This window comes from Delphinus delphis, chromosome 4 (assembly GCF_949987515.2).
Source record: "Delphinus delphis chromosome 4, mDelDel1.2, whole genome shotgun sequence".
NCBI lineage: Eukaryota > Metazoa > Chordata > Mammalia > Artiodactyla > Delphinidae > Delphinus > Delphinus delphis.
Window position 1 is genome coordinate 108,130,290 of NC_082686.1, and position 17,282 is coordinate 108,147,571.

The 17,282-nt window shown below is 39.6% G+C and overlaps 1 protein-coding gene and 1 non-coding gene across 2 annotated transcripts in view; one reads left to right on the plus strand and one right to left on the minus strand.

The window, feature by feature from the left end:
* Positions 1–17,282, minus strand: part of KCNAB1 (potassium voltage-gated channel subfamily A regulatory beta subunit 1) — a 421,013-nt gene that overhangs the window by 358,107 nt on the left and 45,624 nt on the right. The gene's annotated exons all lie outside the window — the stretch shown is intronic.
* On the plus strand, positions 2,569–2,703 carry LOC132425145 (small nucleolar RNA SNORA70). Its single transcript, XR_009519347.1, has one exon. It is a non-coding gene; the product is annotated as a small nucleolar RNA SNORA70 (small nucleolar RNA).

Here is a 17,282-nt window from a genome sequence, read left to right on the forward strand (position 1 = left end):
ATAAGTCATGTAAAATTGTTTTATATGATATAGTATAAAAGTGTTTCATAGAACACTCATTCTTTGCCTTATTCCTACTGGAAAAGAAATGACAGATGAAGGAATGTTTAGATGAGTAAGATTTATTGTATATTAGAGATTTAAGATATACTTTTTAATATTTTTACATCTCAATTAGAATGCTTCTTACAGTCAATAGTCAAAATTATCATAGGCAATGGGTCTCTTTCTTAATGGTACACAAATTAACACTGCATCTTACAACTGATGGTATCTTTGATTTGATGATTATGTTATGTCACATATCTGACTGAGAGAACATGGCTTGTGCAAAAACCTTGGACTGGAACCAGAGTACAGTTTTCCTGACTCTTGGCTGAATATATCGTACCACACCACTTAACATGATAAAAATTTCATAAATAATCCCAATCTGCGCTGACTTTTTTTCCTTTTGGTCAAAAAGCTATTTGGTTTAAAACTGGCTGTTTGTTTTTATCAAACATACCAGATCTTACACATTTCAATGAGTTTTTCTTCAAAGTAAGCGCCTTTGAAAGTTAGACACTTTTATTCTGTTTTGTACTATGTTGTCATAGTACAAAACATCCCTGGGGTTTGTTTGATGTCATTTTCAGAGGAAGTTTATCTGTTAGAAAAGAATGCCAACCTTCTCACTTAGAACAGTAGTACTATTACTTCCTAGAGGGCATTTCAGAAATTTGCAGAAGTGATTTGATTGTAACAATGATTACATTGCCACTGCCTTTTAGTAGGTATAAGTCAGGGACAAGCTTGTGCCTAATCTTTGTTGAAAGCTCCCTACTTTTCCATCCCCTACTCCTTTGGTCCCTGTAAAAAACCTCATATGCCACCCGCTGCAGACATCCCAGCCCACATGGACATCCCAGCCCGTACATCCACACTATCCAGGGAAGAGATCCATAGAAGAGGCTGTACAGGCCCTTCAGGCAGGGAATTCTGGGTATGCAGGTAAGATGGTCCAGAAAGGGGAGCAACTGGATGGGCACATCCCTTGGGTCCCAAGGACTCTTTGCTCTCTTGGGGTCAAAGTAGGGTCCTAGACTGCCTGGGGCAATACTAGTCATGCTGCCCTGCAGGCACAGCCCAGCACAGCCAAGCAGTGTCTGTCCTGATGACTCCCAAATGTTCTGCCAAACTAAACCACTTCAAACATAAACTGGTTCATAAAAATCCTTAAAAATCTTTATAAGAAGTTACTCAAAAAGCCCAATCTTCTAGAAGGACTTTGTTTGGAAGAGAGAAGACTGTATGGAATAAAGATGTTGTCATAAAAATTATCGACCAGGGCTTCCCTGGTGGTGCAGTGGTTGAGAGTCCGCCTGCCGATGCAGGGGACACGGGTTCGTGCCCCGGTCCGGGAGGATACCACATGCCGCGGAGCGGCTGGGCCCGTGAGCCACGGCCGCTGAGGCTGCGCATCCGGAGCCTGTTGCTCCGCAACGGGAGAGGCCACAACAGTGAGAGGCCCGCGTACCGCAAAAAAAAAAAAAAAAAAAAATTATCGACCAGTTTATTCACTGAACACATTGTCTACCAATTTCAACTATTCATTTAGTTGGAAAGGTTGTCTGCACAATAGTGCAGGTACCACAAAAGCAAAGAAACTTTGTGCAAACAGCTAACAGATAAGATCTGAAAGCCTTGTAACAGATTTAAAACTACGTAAGTAGTACAGAGATCTCACTGAATTTCATTAATTAGCAGTTTTAAAATATCCCATGTTATTGCCTACTTATATACACATAATTTAAAATTTTCCTAGTGCAATGATAAAAATAATATATTGACATTATTTCTTTGGGGGTTACCTGTTACTTTGCAGTCTTACTCTGTTACTATCCCTCTAGTTCTACCACACCATTTCTTTACAGGTCCCTACATTACATTACTATTTGTTTTCAAATGCATCCTTTGCTCGCTTTGCCTGTGGATGGCTAAAACCTCCAGGGCCTTTGTCTGTACTAGAACCTGAGTGTGGCCTCCACAGGCCACAGGACCACAAGGCAGGAACTAATGTGCCACCTCATTTCTATTTTTTCCCATAGCATAACACTGAGAATGATTCTCATACTACACTTAAAAGTCAAGCCCAGCATGTTATTTGCCATATTACACTTTCTCATGACTTCTACAATTTATCTTGGCCCATTACCTCTATTTCAGTAAGGCCATTTCCCTTTCTCTTATAATAACGCATGTCACTGAACATCTGCATATGGGAAGAAATGAGGGAGGGAGGTAAACTCCAGCCAGAAGCCGGGCAATTCCCACACCTCAGTTCCCAACATCACAATAGGCTTTCTTTTGTACAACCTAGAAATCCCTCACTACCCTTCAAGGAATCACTCTGTGATCCAGAGGGGAGGAAAGGGCATGTAAGAACACAGTAAACAAGTCCCCAATTCAACAAGATTTGAAATGGTATTCAAAAATGGGAACTGATTATTTGCATTTGAAAACTGAAACAAGGAGTGATCAGAAGTACAAAAGGAAGTAAACCATAAATATAAAAGTAATGTTACTCTGCAGCCAGTTAAGCCAACCATGCTCTTTTCCCCATGGGAGCCCTATGGGCAATGGCCACAAACAGCAGCCTCCTTGGTAGTGTATGCAGCCTTTCGCTCATGTGGGTTGTCCTAAGGGACCTTGGAGACAAGCCTTTCCAGTGGACATTCATGCCTGACCTCATGCTGTCCCCAAACTAGGCTCCAGACATCTATGTGGGGTACCTTTGGAAAGCCCTAGAGCATAGTGGCCAGGGTCCACTTCAGCCAAGTCATCATGTCCATCCAAATCAAGCTGCAGAACAAGGAGCATATGATTGAGGCCCTACTCAGGGCCAAGTTCAAATTCCCTGGCTGCCAGAAGAGCCACATCTCCAAGAAGTGGGGATTTACTAAGTTTAATGCAAGAGAATTTGAGGAGATGGTGGCAGAAAAGGGGCTCATCCCAGATGACTGAGGGATCAAATACATTCCTAATAGTGGCCCCTTGGACAAATGGTAGGCCCTGCACTCATAAGAATCTCAGGGCTGTTCCCACCTTACTCACACCCCCCAACAAATCCTACTTTCCTGTCCAAAAAACAAAAAGAATGTTAAACATAAGTGAAAACATTAAATATACCAAAACAACTGCTCAGAAGAGGAAAACTGAATGCAACATAAATCTGTAGAGGAGTTATGATGTTTGTTAACAGAGCCAACTTTGTGCTGTATTTTGTTAGTTAGGAGCATGAACTCATGAGAAACACAAAGTCCTGCTGATTGTGGGGACCGCTACCTCCTCAGTTCCATCTATTCTGCTCATCTAAGCTCTGTCTCCCCCTTCTCTTGAATCTTCAGGCTGAGACCTTTGGTGCACTGACCACACACAATATCACACATCTGTGTGCACCAGTGACCAGCTAACCCATCCGTCTACTAATCACAGCCCAGCTTACAGTATAATACTTTAGTCACATGTTAGCTGTCATCACGATCTCCTTTCACATCAAAAGGGTTTTAGACAACATCCCCAGGAACAAAAGTATAATCAGCAGCAAAGTTTTTCAATTCTTCCTACTTAAGCATGTGTAATCTATTTTTATTCCACATGCAGGTACAATTCACTCTCCCTTTTGCTGGACTAGCTACAAAAAGAGATGGAATGTCTTAAAATAAAGATTCAATGGTATAAAAAAAACAGGAAGTTTTAGTGGGAAATGTCCTGTGAAAGGAGACCTGAGTCCTAGATCCAACTATGTCACTGGGTACTTACTGTGTGACCCAGGTCATGCTAAACAGCACCTTCCTGGACTTGGGTAGAGCAAACACCCTGAGCAACAAAACCCAGCATAATGTTTTTCTCCCTTAAAAAAAAAATCCCAATTCCTTTACATATCTTTTGTGTTACATTCACCTTTCTTCTTCTGAGCAAATGAACAACTCATACACCAGGCATCATGCTAGATGCCCAGAAAACAAGATGGATATGAACATGGTCCCCACTCCAGATACCTTCAGATCTGGTGAGAGAGATGGTCATGTATACAAATAATTACAAACAGAGGCATGTAGGGAGGAACACAGGTGGAAAATGATCAATTCTTCTTAAGAGAGCTGCCTCATTTGTGACACCAAAACCTTCCCTGCTCGTATGCTCATATACAGAATGTTGTGAGGATCGAATGGGACACCATATGTGAACGCACTTTCCTGTCTTTCTTATCTGGTCACATCTAAACTGTAGTGTGGGGCAAATTGCCAACAGACAAAGGGGAGATAGGGCAATCCATATTTCATATTTCACTACTTTCCCAGATTAGTTCACCATATTTAGGTAATTGATTCTAAAAGGCAGCCTTCCCTGAAGCCAGTGGGTTAAGAATCAGTTAGAACTGAGAAGGATAATATGCAAGACGTTGTAATCTAGACGCCCAGCATTGACTTTTGTATATTAGTGTGCAACATCCAATCCCTCAGTGGGAAGACAGGATAACAAGTGATGAATCACGTTGTAGATCACAAGGTTGTATGCACACTAAATGAATCTTTGTACTGTGGCATCCATGCTACGTTTGGCCTTGATTTATAATTCTGTACAAAGCTCGTCACTGATGGAAAAGGGTAATAAAATAACAAGATAAAGTTTAATTAAAAGTATTTCTTCAGGAGATGAGGGGTCTGAGCACAGCTCACAAGAGTGTGACCTGTGGCTCTGGCCTCAGGACAGCTGGCTGACCAGGAGCAGGGAGCATGGACCATGGGGAAAGTTTCTCAGGGTTCTTTCCTCCACCAGGCACTGCCAGCAGCCAGCAGGCCCTCATTCCTCAGCCTAATCCTTCAGGTTCCCAGCAGCAGCTGCTGATGGCTGTTCTAGCTATCAAGGGAAAAGAGGAGACAAAAGCCCAAAGTGTTTTCTAAGAGGCCATTTCTTTTTGCCTCTTATTAAAAACACCAAGCAGGCCAGCTAGCTGGAGGCACGAACTTCAGGAAGTCATGCTGCCAGCCACAGTTGAAGGGCCATATGCCTATTATGCTGGAACTACTCTACCGGATTCCTGGACTTCTACAAAGGCACTCTCATCCTTGGGTATAACTCTGGGTTCTTCAGGGGCTCCCAGACCACGCTGAAGGATGAGAGCCAGTTTACGAGACACTGCAAGGTCCACAGCCAGGACCAAGGGTACGTCAATGGTGCTTCAGATAGCCATTGCCAGAAGAACGACCAAAGACTAGCAAGAATTGTTGAATGAGTGCACAATTTTTGCCGTGTGGCTGACAGCATCTTGGTGCTCCTGCCAGGTGTTAGGCCTGAGCCTCTGAGGTGGAAGAGCCGAGCTCAGGACACTGGACCACCATAGAACTGCTGGCCACACGTAATATCAACCGGCAACACCTCTCCCAGAGACCTCCATCTCAACACTAAGACCCAGCTCCACTCAATGACGAGCAAGCTCCAGTGCTGGAAACCCCATACCAAACAACTAGCAAGACAGGAACACAACCCCACCCATTAGCAGAGAGGCTGCCTAAAATCATAATAAGTCCACAGACACCCCAAAACACATCACTGGCCAGAGTCCTGCCCACCAAAAAGACAACATCCAGCCTCATCCACCAAAACAGAGGCACCAGTCCCCTCTACCAGGAAGCCTACACAACTCACTGAACCAACCTTACCCACTGGGGGCAGACAACAAACACAACGGGAACTACAAACTTGCAGCCTGTGAAAAGGAAACCCCAAACACAGTAAGTTAAGCAAAATGAGAAGACAGAGAAACACACAGCAGATGAAGGAGAAAGGTAAAAACCCACCAGACCAAACAAATGAAGAGGAAATAGGCAGTCTACCTCAAAAAGATTTCAGAGTAATGATAGTAAAGATGAATCAAAATCTTAGAACTAGAATGGAGAAAATACAAGAAACATTTAACGAGGACCTAGAAGAACTACAGAGCAAACAAACAATGAGGAACAACACAATAAACAAAATTTAAAATTCTCTAGAAGGAATCAATAGCAGAATAACTGAGGCAGAAAAACAGATAAGTGACCTGGAAGATGAAATAGTGGAAATACCTACTGCAGAGCAGAATAAAGACAAAAGAATGAAAAGAATTGAGGACAGTCTCAGAGACCTCTGGAACAATATTAAATGCACTAACATTCAAATTACAGGGGTCCCGGACGAAGAAGAGAAAAAGAAAGGGACTGAGAGAATATTTGAAGAGACTATTGAAAACTTCCCTAATATGGGAAAGGAAATAGTCAATCAAGTCCAGGAAGCACAGAGAGTCCCATACAGGATAAATCAAAGGAGAAACACGAAAGGCACATATTAATTAAACTATCAAAAATTAAATACAAAGAAAAAATATTAAAAGCAGCAAGGGAAAAGCAACAAATAACATACAAGGGAATCCCCATAAGGTTAACAGCTGATCTTTCAGCAGAAACTCTGCAAGCCAGAAGGAGTGGCAGCACATATTTAAAGTGATGAAAGGGAAAAACCTACAACCAAGATTACTCTAGCCAGCAAGGATCTCATTCAGATTCGGCGGAGAAGTTAAAACATTTACAGACAAGCAAAAGCTAAGAGAATTCAGCACCACCAAACCAGCTTTACAACAAATGCTAAAGTAACTTTTCTAGGCAAGAAACACAAGAGAAGGAAAGACCTACAATAACAAACCCAAAACAATTAAGAAAATGGTCATAGGAACATACATATCGATAATTACCTTAAATGTAAATGGATTAAATGGTCTAACCAAAAGACACAGACAGGCTGAATAGATACAAAAACAAGACCCATATATATGCTGTCTACAAGAGACCAACTTCAGACCTAGAGACACATACAGACTGAAAGTAAGGGGATGGAAAAAGATATCCCATGCAAATGGAAATAAAAAGAAAGTTGGAGCAGAAATTCTCATATCAGACAAAATAGACTTTAAAATAAAGACTATTACAAGAGACAAAGAAGGACACTACATAATGATCAAGGGATCAATCCAAGAAGAAGATGTGACAATTGTAAATATTTCTGCACCGAACATAGGAGCACCTCATTACATAAGGCAAATGCTAACAGCCATAAAATGGGAAATCGACAGTAACACAATCATAGTAGGGGACTTTAACACCCCACTTTCACCAACAGACAGGTCAACCAAAATGAAAATAAATAAGGAACCACAAGCTTTAAATGATACATTAAAAAAGATGAACTTAACTGATATTTATAGGACATTCCAACCAAAAACAACAGAATACACTTTCTTCTCAAGTGCTCATGGAACATTCTCCAGGATAGATAATATCTTGGGTCACAAATCAATCCTTGGTAAATTTAACAAAATTGAAATTGTATCAAGTATCTTTTCGGACCACAACACTATGAGACTAGATATCCATTACAGGAATAAAACTGTAAAAAATACAAAAACATGGAGGCTAAACGATACTCTACTAAATAATCAAGACATCACTGAAGAAATCAAAGAGGAAATGAAATATTAACTAGAAACAAATGACGATGAAAACATGACGACACAAAACTTATGGGATGCAGCAAAAGCAGTTCTAAGAGGGAAGTTTATAGTAATACAATCCTACCTCAAGAAACAAGAAAATCTCAAATAAACAACCTAACTTTACACCTAAAGCAATTAGAGAAAGAAAAACTAAAAAAACCAAAGTTAGCAGAAGGAAAGAAGTCATAAAGATCAGATCAGAAATAAATGAAAAAGGAATGAAGAAAACGCTAGCAAAGATCAATAAAACTAAAAGCTGGTTCTTTGAGAAGATAAACAAAATTGACAAACCATTAGCCAGACTCATCAAGAAAAAATGGGAGAAGACTCAAACCAACAGGATTGGAAATGAAAAAGGAGAAGTAACAACTGACACTGCAGAAATACAAAGGATCACAAGAGATTACTACAAGCAACTATATGCCAATAAAATTGAAAACCTGGAAGAAATGGACAAATTCTTAGAAAAGCACAATCTTCCGTGACTGAACCAGGAAGCAATAAAAAATATAAACAGACCAATCACAAGCACTAAAATTGAAACTATGATTAAAAATCTTCCAACAAACAAAAGCCCAGGATCAGACAGATTCACAGGCGAATTCTATCCAACATTTAGAGAAGAGCTAACACCTCTCCTTCTCAAGCTCTTCCAAAATACAGCAGAGGGAGGAACACTCCCAAACTTATTCTATGAGGCCACCATCACCCTGATACCAAAACCAGACAAAGATGTTACAAAAAAAGAAAACTCAGGCCAATATCACTGATGAACGTAGATGCAAAAATCCTCAATAAAATACTAGCAAACAGAATTCAGCAGCACATTAAAAGGATCATACACCATGATCAAGTGGGGTTTATCCCAGGAATGCAAGGATTTTTCAGTATATGCAAATCAATCAATGTGATAAACCATATTAACCAAAAGAAGGAGAAAAACCGTATGATCATGTCAATAGATGCAGAAAAAGCTTTCAACAAAATCAACACTCATTGGGGCTTCCCTGGTGGCGCAGTGGTTGAGAGTTCGCCTGCCGATGCAGGGAACACGGGTTGGTGCCCCGGTCTGGGAAGAACCCACATGCCGTGGAGGGGCTGGGCCTGTGAGCCATGGCCGTTGAGCCTGCGCGTCCGGAGCCTGTGCTCCGCAACGGAAAAGGCCACAACAGTGAGAGGCCCGCGTACCGCAAAAAAAAAAATTAAAAAATCAACACCCATTTATGATAAAAATCCTCCAGAAAGTAGGCATAGAGGGAACTTACCTCAACATAATAAAGGCCATATATGACAAACCCACAGCCAACATCGTTCTCAATGGTGAAAATCTGAAACCATTTCCATTAGGATCAGGAACAAGACAAGATTGTCCACTCTCACCACTATTATTCAACATAGTTTTGGAAGTTTTAGCCACAGCAGTCAGAGACAAAAAAGAAATAAAAGGAATCTAAATAGGAAAAGAAGAAGTAAAACTGTCACTGTCTGCAGATGACATGATACTATAAATAAAGAATCCTAAAGATGCTACCAGAAAACTACTAGAGCCAATCAATGAATTTGGTAAAATAGCAGGATACAAAATAATGCAGAGAAATCTCTTGCATTCCTATACACGAATGATGAAAACTCTGAAAGAGAAATTAAGGAAACACTCCCATTTACCATTGCAACAAAAAGAATAAAATACCTAGGAATAAACCTACCTAAGGAGACAAAAGACCTATATGCAGAAAACTATAAGACACTGATGAAAGAAATTAAAGATAATACAAACAGATGGAGAGATATACCATGTTCCTGGATTGGAAGAATCAATTGTGAAAATGATTATACTCCCCAAAGCAATCTACAGATTCAATGCAATCCCTATCAAACTACCAATGGCATTTTTCACAGAACTAGAACAAAAAAATTCACAATTTGTATGGAAACACAAAAGACCCTGAAGAGCCAAAGCAATCTTGAGAAAGAAAAACGGAGCTGGAGGAATCGGGCTCCCTGACTTCAGACTCTACTACAAAGCTACAGTAATCCATACAGTATGGTCCTGGCACAAAAACAGAAATATTGATCAATGGAACAGGATAGAAAGCCCAGAGATAAACCCACACACATATGGTCAACTAATCTATGACAAAGGAGGCAAGAAAATACAATGGAGAAAAGACAGGCTCTTTAATATGGTGCTGGGAAAACTGGACAGCTATATGTAAAAGAATGAAATTAGAACACTCCCTAACTCCATACACAAAACTAAACTCAAAATGGATTATAGACCTAAATGTAAGGCCAGACACTATAAAACTCTTAGAGGCAAACATAGGCAGAACACTCTATGACATAAATCACAGCAAGATCTTTTTGACCCACCTCCTAGAGAAAGGGAAATAAAAACAAAAATAAACAAATGAGACCTAATGAAACTTAAAAGCTTTTGCACAGCAAGGAAACCATAAACAAGATGAAAAGACAACCCTCAGAATGGGAGAAAATATTTGCAAATGAAGCAACTGACAGAGGATTAATCTCCAAAATATACAAGCAGCTCATGCAGCTCAATATCAAAAAAACAAACAACACAATCCAAAAATGGGCAGAGGACCTAAATAGACATTTCTCCAAAGAAGATATACAGATTGCCAACAAACACATGAAAGGATTATCAATGTTACTAATCATTAGAGAAATGCAAATCAAAACTACAAAGTATCACCTCACACCAGTCAAATGGCCATCATCAAAAAGTCTACACACAATAAATGCTAGAGAGGGTGTGGAGCAAAGGGAACCCTCTTGCACTGTTGGTAGGAATGTAAATTGATACAGCCACAATGGAGAACAGTGTGGAGGTTCCTTAAAAAACTAAACAATCCCACTACTGGGCATATACCTGGAGAAAACCAAAATTCAAAGAGTCATGTACCACATTGTTCATTGGAGCACTATTTACAATAACCAGGACATGGAAGCAACCTAAGTGTCCATCAACAGATGAACTGATAAAGAAGATGTGGCACATATATACAATAGAATATTACTCAGCCATAAAAAGAAATGAAATTGAGTTATTTGTAGTGAGGTGGATGGACCTAGAGTCTGTCATACAGAGCGAAGTAAGTCAGAAAGGGAAAAACAAATACCATATGCTAACACATATATATGGAATCTAAAAAAAAAAAAATTGGTTCTGAAGAACCTAGGAGCTGGACAAGAATAAAGACACAGGGAGATCAGCTCGGTGCTTTGTGACCACCTAGAAGGGTGGGATAAGGAGGGTGGGAGGGAGACACAAGAGGGAGGGGATATGGGGATATATGTGTATGTATAGCTGATTCACTTGGTTATACGGCAGCAACTAACACAACAATGTAAAGCAATTATACTCCAATAAAGATGTTTAAAAAAAGTAAAAATAAAAACACCAAGCAGATAGTTTCTAAAAAAAAAAAAAAAAAAAAGTACTTCTTCATGTAAATGTCTACACCCAGCAAAAAGTTATGGCTGGATTTGAACTGACAAGAATAAAGACAAAATTCATATTTTTCTTTCCCTAATTTTAGGGTTCAGCTGGTACCAGGAATCTGTTCACTGTGGTAATTTGATCACCAAGGCCAAATAATACTTCTCATTGACTTGAAAAATAGCTGAACATGTAGAGTAGCATAAATGCTTTTTGGTGAGGCACATTCTGACATCTTCTCCGTAAAAGAGTTTTATTTACAAGTTACTAAATCAACCTTACTGCCAGGTAGTAATTTGATACTTAATGATCATTATTCCTATACTTTCACCATGAGGTTGACATGATGGTTAACCAGAGTCCCCACTACTTGGCTTGGCTCAAGGTAGGGGACTATGTAAAAATTTTTTAATAACATAGTTCATTTGAAAACCTGTAAAAAAATTCATAAAAGCAAAGACAACCTTACGGAGTTTGAGTCTGAGATTCCTGCCTTGAGTTGCTATTTTAATGCAGGGCTATTCTATTGGATGATGGAGATGTTCTGTATCTTCACTATCCAGTACAGTAGCCATTATACTCATGTGAATGTTAAGCACTTGACTGTGGCTAATGCTACCTGAGGAACTGAATTTTAATTTTAATTTTAATTGAATTTAATGTCAATTAACTAACTTATACAGCCACATGTGACTAGTGGCTACCATATCGGATAGCACAGTATGAGTTCTGTTCTCAAACACTACTGACTCCACCACATTTAAATTTAAGTATTAAAACCAGTTTTCTAAACTACCTAATTCTTCTGCAATGAGTTACTAACTTCAGAGCACCAAAGTTTTGTGAATCCCATAACTGACTTTGTAAAATGCTTTCCCTTGTTTTTCTGATCTTATTTCTGTCTTAAAACAGTGTCAGTGGGGATTCTAGTTTCCTTTGGTTTAAGCTTGAAGCAGCTAATCAAATGAAGGAGATGAAGAGTTGTTTTATTCATTTGGAGCCAACACAGTAGGCAGACTCCCACGCTGTTCCAAGGTCAAGCTGTGGTTTTTTTTAACCCAAGGATGCCGGGATGCTGCCTGGCAAATAGCTTCACTTTGAGTCACCAACAAAAATGATCTGAAGAAATTTCCAACACCACATGTCTACAAGGGATGTTAGTGGCCACCTTATCCTTTTTCAAGTAAAAGACTCCATGTGTTAATAACATCTGTGATTCTCTTCAACCTGACTCTGAATTGCTGCAGACTCAGCTGAACATATAATGAAATAAGACAACAGTCCTGGCAAGATGGTCAGGAGGGAGATGATTGAAGGCAGCTGATGGGAAGTTTTGTTTTGAGAGCTAGTTAGCCTTATTAGCGTCTAGCATAATGTTGCATGTAGCAGGTGGTCAAAATTATTAGCTGATTGTTGCATAATTGATAGACCTAAAATTGGAAGAAATACCAGATTTACATATTGCACAAAAATAAACAGTGATAGTATATTGCTACCCTATGCTCTTTTTTTCTTTAAAGCATCCAGTATAAATATATCCTAAATATATAATCCATTCAATTTGGCCTCAAGCAATGTTTAGTAAACCATGTTATGATTTCAAGTGATGAAAGCACTTCAGATGTGAGTTTTCCAAAGCCTTCTTTTATGTGCCCAATGCTGAAAATCAGGTATCCCAAGCGCACTGTTCTAATGTTTGTTCTGAGGTTTTGTGAGTTCTCAGGATGCTTTCATACCTAAATCAAAAAATTCATACGTGTCATCGTGAGTAAATTGTTAGTAATGTCTTTTTAATATGGATAGTCAAAGCAGTTATTTTTACAGATAAAAGTAGAAATAGCTTGCCAATAATTCTTCACCCATTTTTATCTGTTCTCACATACATAGATATTTTGTAGGTATTTAATTCAAAGATCAACCATTTTATGAAAAGTGTGAAGCCACAGTGCTTTGCTTATGTGGACTAGCCTTCAGAGATTATGAAGAAACCCATGTGTGGGTAGAATTAAAAACATTTTTCAAAATGTACATAGATGGCTATATTCAAAAAGAAAATAAGACAAAAGTGAAATACTAGTTAGATCTCAAATCAGCATGAAATGAAGTTATAGGGGAAAAGAACATCCCTCTGACAGGAGCCCGGCACACCCGTGTTAGGAGTTTGGCAGTCAGATAACAACAATCTTTTTCTTGGTATCAGTCCTCTGAGGCCAGCGGGTAAAGTGAGTGTGTGTAAACTAATGACTCTATATTTCAGTTTGGGCATCAATAAAAGGGCCGTTAATAGTAACATGAGACAGGAAAGACAAACAGGTAGTTAAGGTCACAGGGTTTTTTTTTTACAGGAAGTAGAACGTTGATTTTGGAGGTGATGGAGGTAATATAGGTGATTCCAGGCATTTGATGAGAGCTCCCCGGGAGCCAGCCTGCCCACACCAGGCCCTCAATTCCTGTTAAAGAGGAGACACAGGCCTGCCTTAGAAGGAAGTCCTGAGCTGCTTAAAAGTAATGTATTTGAGGTTACTCCAAGTTACTAAATTGCAGTGAAAAGATAATTGCCTCAGGAATGCAGTAGTTTAAGGAGTTGCTTTAAAGTTAGACAAGGGAGAAAAGATTTGATAGCGCAGGCTCTCTCTGAGGTTTCTTTTCATGTGAATGAGAAGGTAGATGAGTTAAGCGATTGTGTGGAAGCACTTTAGAGACGAGAGCCATGAGCAGCGGCGGCGGTGGAGCACTCCCCTACCGCCTCCTTACTGAGGCAGTGGCGGTACCTCGGGGCCTAATTAGATCGGTGAGCAATTTCCCTTCCAGACACGTGGGAATGAAAACCAGGATGCAGGGAACACAATTATACCAGAATACATTCCGCTCACAGAACCTCCCAAATCTCTCAACCCCTGCTTTCTTCTTTCTATTCATACCCTTACTCATATCTTCAAGCCCTCGCACCTAGATTATTAAAATAGCTTTCTACCTGTTGCCTATGCACCATTCTTCCAAAAATACCCTTTTAGGATGTAAATTTGATCTTGTTATTTCTTACCTAGGAACGCCTCAGCAGTTTTCCATGGCCAGTTCCTCCAGTGATCTATTTCTTTCCTGCCTCTTAGCTCCTGTTCTAGCACTCACCTCACCCAGAAGGTTGGCCAGCACAAGGAGGAAGAGAAGGAGAAGCAGGATGGAGAAGAGTACCTGCCTGCTCCTGAGTTCCTCCTGTGTTATGTGCTTTATAGTTGTAACATTATATCATTTTCTCCATAACCTTATGGGATAGGTATTGCTCTTTCCATTTTATTGAGGAAAAAAGTGAATGGGCAGAAGGGATAAATAAATTGTGTAAGTCATCTTTGTAGTAAGACTTAGGACCAGCAATCAATCCAGATCTGTCTCCAAAACTTGTTTTATAACCATCGCTTCTCGGTCTTCAAATATACTATTCCCTCCACATCAAATGCTACCCCCACCCCTGTCTTGGACCAATTGTTGAACTTTTATTCATCCTACAAAACCCTGTGCATGAATCACCAACTCTTCAGCGTCATCCTTGACTCTCAAGAGAGCATTCATCAACTTGTTCTACCACATTATGACTATGTTTTAAACAGCAACATTGCATGTGTCATGCCAGCCTCTAATTATCTGCTTGACATGACTCTTTCCCCTACTAGACTGCTCTTGGAGTTGCTTGAAGACAGGAACCGTGTCTTTCCTTGTTCTGAGCTCAGTGATTTGCATACTACCCAGGGCATAACTGGTACTCAGTCAATCCTTGTTGATTTGAACAATCGTGTTGTGGAAAGAGTAAACTGGTAGATCAAGCCTTTGGTTAAATTCTTAACTAGAATTTAGCAAACCATCTATGTGAGTATTAGCAGATTGTTTAACCTCTTCAGGCCTCAGAAAACTTATTTGCAAAATTAATGGAGGAATTGGGGGTGAGTACTGAATTGTCCCCAATATCTCCTCAGATTCTAAAATTCTGCACACTTACTCTTTGCATACAGTGTGTGTGGAGGGAAAACTACTGTAATAAGATGCAAAATGAAACACAGCATTTGTATAATTGCACTTGCTGAATAGTTGATGGAACTTAACTGTATTTATGGGGTAATTGGGGGGGAGGCTAACCATCTCATAAATAAACCACTTTATGAGTTTTTAATGTGTTCCATATTAAAAATGCATTAGTTTCCATGATAAATTAAATAGCATTTAAAACTGATGTTTCATCAGGAACAAGACAAGGTTGCCCACTCTCACCACTATTGTTCAATATAGTTTTGGAAGTTTTAGCCACAGCAATCAGAGACAAAAAAGAAATAAATGGAGGGGCTTCCCTGGTGGCGCAGTGGTTAAGAATCCACCTGACAAAGCAAGGGACACAGGTTCGAGCCGTGGTCCAGGAAGATCCCACATGCCGCAGAGCAACTAAGCCCATGTGCCACAACTACTGAGCCTGTGCTCTAGAGCCTGCGAGACACAAATACTGAGCCCATGTGACACAACTACTGAAGCCCACGCACCTAGAGCTCATGCTCCACAGCAAGAGAAGCCACCGCAATGAGAAGCCAGCGCACCACAACAAAGAGTAGCCCCCACTCGCCACAATTAGAGAAGAGCCCACGCACAGCAATGACGACCCACTGCAGCCAAAAATTAATTAATTAATTAATTAATTTTTAAAAAAAAGAAATAAAAGGAATCCAAATTGGAAAAGAAGTAAAACTGTCACTGTTTGCAGATGACATGATACTATACATAGAGAATCCTAAAGATGCTACCAGAAAACTACTAGAGCCAATCAATGAATTTGGTAAAGTAGCAGGATACAAAATCAATGCACAGAAATCTCTTTCATTCCTATACACGAATGATGAAAAATCTGAAAGAGAAATTAAGGAAACACTCTCATTTACCATTGCAATAAAAAGAATAAAATACCTAGGAATAAACCTACCTAAGGAGACAGAAGACCTATATGCAGAAAACTATAAGACACTGATGAAAGAAATTAAAGATAATACAAACAGATGGAGAGATATACCATGTTCCTGGATTGGACGAATCAAAATTGTGAAAATGACTCTACTACCCAAAGCAATCTACAGATTCAATGCAATCCCTATCAAACTACCAATGGCATTTTTCACAGAACTAGAACAAAAAAATTCACAATTTGTATGGAAACACAAAAGACCCTGAATAGCCAAAGCAATCTTGAGAAAGAAAAACGGAGCTGGAGGAATCGGGCTCCCTGACTTCAGACTCTACTACAAAGCTACAGTAATCCATACAGTATGGTCCTGGCACAAAAACAGAAATATAGGTCAATGGAACAGGATAGAAAGCCCAGAGATAAACCCACACACATATGGTCAACTAATCTATGACAAAGGAGGCAAGAAAATACAATGGAGAAAAGACAGGCTCTTTAATATGGTGCTGGGAAAACTGGACAGCTACATGTAAAAGAATGAAATTAGAACACTCCCTAACTCCATACACAAAAATAAACTCAAAATGGATTAAAGACCTAAATGTAAGACCAGACACTATACAACTCTTAGAGGCAAACATAGGCAGAACACTCCATGACATAAATCACAGCAAGATCTTTTTGACCCACCTCCTAGAGAAAGGGAAATAAAAACAAAAATAAACAAATGGGACCTAATGAAACAAAAGCTTTTGCACAGCAAAGGAAACCATAAACAAGACGAAAAGATAACCCTCAGAATGGGAGAAAATATTTTCAAATGAAGCAACTGACAAAGGATTAATCTCCAAAATATACAAGCAATTCATACAGCTCAATATCAAAAAAACAAACAACCCAATCCAAAAATGGGCAGAAAACCTAAATAGACATTTCTCCAAAGAAGATATACAGATTGCCAACAAACACATGAAAGGATGCTCAACATCACAAATCATTAGAGAAATGTAAATCAAAACTGCAATGAGGTATCACCTCACACCAGTCAGAATGGCCATCATCAAAAAGTCTACAAACAATAAATGCTAGCGAAGGTGTGGAGAAAAGGGAACCCTCTTGCACTGCTGGTGGGAATGTAAATTGATACAGCCACTATGGAGAACAGTATGGAGGTTCCTGAAATAACTAAAAATAGAACTACCATATGACCCAGCAATCCCACTACTGGGCATATACCCTGAGAAAACCATAATTTAAAAAGAGTCATGTACCACAATGTTCACTGCAGCTCTATTTACAATAGCCAGGACATG